Below are 6000 nucleotides of genomic sequence, written 5' to 3'. Positions count from 1 at the left end.
AAGTGTTTGGCAAACCTTTATCATTTGCAAACACATGGTTCAACATGTAAAACACATTAAATTGCATCACTATATTACATTGTCCTCATATCAAAAATAATGTCTATTTTTGACATTTTTTATCCTTCCACAGAATCATGTTAATCCACAGAAATCATTTTACCTCTTCAAATGCCACTCAGCAAATGATTGCCACAAATGTCTGCAAAGTTGTAAATTATTTTATAAAGGAGGGTTTCAGACTTCTTCTGCATTTTATACATGGAAGAAATAGTCTATCTGGGTGTAAAATCATTGTGAAGGATCAGGTTATATGACAAATTACTCACAGTTAGTGCAAATATGCTGAAAGGAAAGTGAGGTCAGTAACAGTAAGGGGGAAATTTTAAGATCATGCTTCCAGCAGCAATTTGAAGGGATTGGTTGCAATGCTGTTTATACACCCTCCCTGGCAATGGACAGTAATATTGATAAGGTGTAAATCTGGCATTGTACCTGATCTTGTTGTTTTTGTAAAATTGGGTTACAATCACCTCTGTTAAAATCCAGATAAGGGAAGTTAACGGTCTCTCGATAGCACTCCCTGTAAAGAACTACATGAGGACTGATACTACTGTTTATGATCCTGTTCAAAATGAATTGCATGCACACTATCTCAATTTCTCATGCCTGACTTCAGCTGAAGAGTGCTAGGATATAAATTTCATGTAAACAAATGTCACAGGCACCGGAATCAAATTTCCTCAAATAGGATTGGCTGTAATCCAGGGCCAAACGACTCCCTATTTCTATTGATTCTGCTGAAGAACTCATTTATTTATGGCTGATACTGACAAGAAATACTTTTAGTCTTTTGAATTCAGATTGGTTTGCTGTTTCTGTGCTTGATGTAAAACGATTTCAGTCCTTTACAAGTATGAGGAAAAACACTTCTCCCAAAGGGTGGTGAGACTGTGGAATTCACTGCCCCCAAACTGTGGTGGATGATGGGGCAGTGAGTAAATTTAAGCAGGAGTTGGGTAGATTCTTGATACGTAAAGGGTTCAAGGGTTATGAGGAGAAGGCACGATCAAATGGCAGCGCAGACCCAATGTGCCAAAAAGTCTAATTCTGCCCTTATTTCTTACGAATTTATGTAGTAGTGATAAAGGTTTTGTGCAGCATTGACTGTATTACCACTGCCCATCCAAGCTGCATCATGATCACCCAATCAACAATGTGAAGACAGTTAAGAGGGAAAGAATGTGAAGTCCCTTTGACAATTGCAAAAAATTCTCCTTCATCTGAACCAGTCTGTATTTCTAATAATTTATCACCTGCCAACCATATGTTACACCATCCCATTTAAACTATGAGAGAGGTTTTCCACTCAAATCAGAACTTTTCTTACTTCCTCATCATTATCCTTCACATCCCCTAACATAATCTTTGATCCCTCCCCATTGTTTGAGGCAGATGATGATTCATGGTAATTCACTGAATTAGTAATCCAAAAGTCCAGGCTGATGCTGTACATAAGAACCAAGAGTGGGCATAGGCCATTCAGCTCTTCAAGCCTGCCCTGTAGGAACATGGGTTTACATCACACCATGGGTTTACAATACACCATGGGCAGTGGGTGGGATTTAAATCTAATCAAAAAAAAAATTGGGATTGAAAGCAAATCATCAATAATAACGAACTTAAAACTTGATGGTTCTAAAAATCTATCTCATTCACAAATCCTGTTTAGGGAAGGGATATTGCTGGCTTTACCTGGTTGGGTCCACGTGATTCCAGATACACAGCAAGTGATTCTTTACTGCCCTCTGAATGCCCTTGAAAATCAACCATGATTAAATGGCAGAGTGGACTCGATGGGCCAAATGGCCTTACTTCCACTCCTATGTCTTATGGTCTTAAAATAATTCAGTGAAAGATAATTGGAGATCAGATTGGCAACAAGAGCTGCTGTTGCCTGCATTCGATGTCAAATAAATTTTGAAAACAGTAAAGATTAATGAAGTCTATAAACAGTCTCCCCAATTCTCTGTTGGCTAACTTGAAAACCAGTGGCTTATATGTGCATCCTGTCCTGAACCAATGTGCCTGACCTAACAGAGGTAGCCTGAAGAGAGATGTGCACCAACCCAAAGCTGGGTTTGCCTCCAATATTTTTATTCCAAATATGAAAATGAGCTGACTTAGGAATTCCAGATGAAACTAACTCTCCAGGTCATCAGCAGCAACAGTTTGCTTTTCATGGATGCACAAGAGTTGCAAGACATTTACAAGGGTATTTTGTGACCAAACACATTGCCTATTTTAGTGCATTTTTAAAGTGTCACTTGTGTTTGAGAAATCAATTGCCTTTAAGTTATTGTTTCAACATCAGCAGCAGATCTTGGAAAAAGTTGGCATTCACACTTTGAAGTTTGCTGCATCAAAGACATCAAAAGAAAGCTACGGAACAATTTCCTGAAGAGAAATTTTATCTTAATGTTCATCCTCTTTCTGATAGAATTCAGATCGCTGTGTATCTGATGGAGCTCATTAACACTGTCATCTCATATCACATTTCACTGACTTGCCTGAAAATTAATTTCACTAATCATGTTGCTGTGTAATTTAAATTCTGAAGTGTTTTGTAATAGTACATGTTTAATTTGTTGTGCATAGTTTACGTTTGTGACTAATACTTGGATTGCTATCGGTATTAACAGAGATAAATATCTAAATATCCCTGTTCAGCATTTGATTTTAACATGTTTCAGGTTAATTAGTTTGAAGTGTCAGCTATTCCCTACCCAATTTATATCTGCTCTGATGATCAAAATGTCACACAGACAACTGCTGAAGTGTATTGAACTCCATCTTCTATTTGCTAATGTCTTCACAATCTGGATATGGTTCTGTTCTGTGTTTATTCCTAATGTTCCATTTCCAATTCGTAATTCTGTGGTCATAAGTTTGAGAGAAATGGACATTACAGAAAAACATTGTGCATTATTAACACTCTTGAATAATTCTATGGGCCATTAAAGCTGCAGCCCTGCATATCATTCTTCCCTCTGGGTCAAACCCTACTCCAGGACTTGAACAAAAACATTAAAGTTGATGCTCTGGTACAATATTGACAAAGTTTTGGATATGTTGCCATTTGGATGAGATATTAAGCCAAGGCCCAAACTGCCCTCAGTCAGACAAAAAAAATCCCATGACACTAATTTGAGGAAGTCTAGAGAGTTATCACTGGAGTTCTTGTTAATATTTATTCTTCCTCAAGCAACAGCACAAACATGAATTATCTGATTGTTATCACATTATGCCTTGTGGGAGATTGTGATATACAACTCAGCTGTGGTGTTTCTTATACTACAGAAGTAACTACACTTCAATTTTTGATATTCACTTTGATATCTAGTGGTTATGAAAGGTAAGATATAAATGCAAGTCTTCTTTTCCCTTTTAGTTTGTTATGGAACTTGAATATCTTTTATCGTCAAGCATTAAAATCAATGTTCTTGTGACAAAATATTGAAACAAAGGGCAGAATTTTAACTGCCAAGAGGAAGCAGATTCGGGTATAGATGTAATGCCAAAGGCTGTTGATGCATTCAGCCAACATGATCTTATTCAATTTTGATTGATCTGGGCATTTGTAGTCAAGCACGAAACCCCATGTTGCTGTCGGCAACATCATTATAATATGTCCCCTGTTAACTAGCCTTGCACTTAACCTCAATTCTCCTTGTAACAATTAACACACAGGCTTGCTGAACTCTCTGCATCCTGTTGGAGTCATTTTTGCAAACTCCTGGAGCAAGATCTCCACCTCAGCGCACCAAGGAGACATACATTCTGTGTAAAATTGACTGGCTGGGAAACCATCAAACATTAAATGTTGATGCGCACAGAACTTCTCTGGGGCTGTACTCTTTTATAGGTCAGCAGGTACATTTCAACTACTTGAATGTCTGTTCACCTGTCTTACATGCCATTCACTTTGCGCTGCACTTGTCTGCATTCAGTCTTCACCATGATATAGGAGCAGTGCATGGGCCTTTACCCGTCACCTTTGATCAGCAGCAACAATTGGAGAGGGAATAACAAGATCAATACCTGTAGAAGCACCACATGTTCTCTCCTTAGTCATAAGTGTACACAGGAAATAAGAACAGATATCGAGATAGGAGTCTGGTAGAGTCCTGACACAGGTTTTAGAAGCAGAAAATCAGTTTTCCCACTATGCAGGAAAGCTCAGGAAACACAGGTTTTCACAGCAACTTGTTACTGAAATCTGTTGTCTCTTCACCAAGACTCCTTTGCAATGGCCAAGATGATAGTCACTGGATGGCCACCCTTCACACCCTTCTTCCACAACCACCACCAAAACTCAGTTCTCTGTTTCTCTCCAGAGTTCAGCATTATGTTCTCCTGTGAAGGCAGAAATTAGGGGGAGTAATATGTGTGGGGGAAATGGAACTTGTAGAGACGAGGAAAGGTAAACCTTGAGCATGGTGACTGTGAGGCACAGGCTAAACAAAGACAATGGGATATGGATGAGGGTTAGTATTGGCTGCTCAGATGGGGTCATAAGGACACCAGGAGAAAGCAACGAGTAGAATTGCAAGGTTTCTTTTAAGAATCTGGGAACCTGAAGTTTATGCCACTCACCTTCCCTGAGCTTCTTGGGGCATGGCTCCAGGTTCTACGAATCACACATCCGCTGCTTACTCCCTTTGCTACTGCCACACACTTTGTTTGAGAAGTTGTCCTCTTCCTTCAAACTTTCAAAGCTCATACTTTCAATCCCTCAGACCTCACAGCAGAATTGCCATCTACGAACCTGGCACCCTGGGAGGAAGCCCTCCCAAGTGTTGATCGTGAAGCCACAGAAATCAATGTACAGTTCAGTCATTCTGACCATTAGTGAGGTCCCTCTTATTAGAAATCCACACACCCATGCTGATTTATCGGGAGAACCAGAAGCTTAATATCATGGCAGAGTTAAAAGGGGAGCGTAAAGTTGTTTCGGTTGTCATTATGTTCTCAAACTGCAATTGGTTTCCATTACACTTGTGGGTCTATCTCATTCAGATTCTGCCTATTGAGACAACAAGATATAGAATGAAGGATCAAAGATATATATGGAATAATTATATGACAATATTTGTGGTTTTTATTCTTGCACGAAAATAAAGTAAAATGATTCAGCCAATTACGTAGAGACACAGGGATAGCAGTAGACCATTCAGATCCTCAAGACTGTCCAACCACTAAATTAGGTAATGGCTGACCTCGACCTACTGACCCTAGTTCCATAACCCAAATGTTATCAAAATCTGAACAAAAATCTATCCCTCCCAGTTTGAAATTTTCAATTCATCTATCCTCAAAAGCTTTTTGAAAAGAGAGATTTCTAGTTTCCACTGCACATTATATGATGAAACGCTTCTTGAAACCACATCTAAACACCATGGCGTTACGTCACCTCCTTCTGGACTCGCCTATTGGCGGAAATAGTTCTGATTGATCTGGCTTGTATAATCCTTTGTTTATTTTAAACATACGTAAATTAAGAATTCTGAATGTGTGACAGATAACACTGAATCAGTAATAAGGAGGTAAATGGTTTAACAAAAAGACCAAGTGGGCTGTTGTAGAACTTACACTGATTATTAATTCCAAAGCTCTCTCATTCAAAATACTGAGGTGAAAAGAGGAACAAAAATACCTTTGAAAATGTTGATTGTAATAAAGAAACACAGGCCTAAATTTGAGTTTAAAGACATGTCAGGCGCGCTGTTCTTCCACTGGAGGACAACATTGAAAATGCCAATGGGTGCCTCCAGGGGAACATGTACAAATGCGAACACCAATTAACATTTATTGTACCACTGCAGAGATTCATGGAATGCAATTAAACGTCACTGGTGTGGTTGTGGTTAATTTGGTGTCTCATCTCTGTATGGTAATAATGTGCAAATAGATGGAGATATTTATGATTACCAATATGCA

The sequence above is a fragment of the Stegostoma tigrinum genome, chromosome 2, assembly GCF_030684315.1.
Source record: "Stegostoma tigrinum isolate sSteTig4 chromosome 2, sSteTig4.hap1, whole genome shotgun sequence".
Lineage (NCBI taxonomy): Eukaryota > Metazoa > Chordata > Chondrichthyes > Orectolobiformes > Stegostomatidae > Stegostoma > Stegostoma tigrinum.
The sequence above is the reverse complement of the archived record's forward strand: the minus strand, read 5'-3'. Positions refer to the sequence as shown.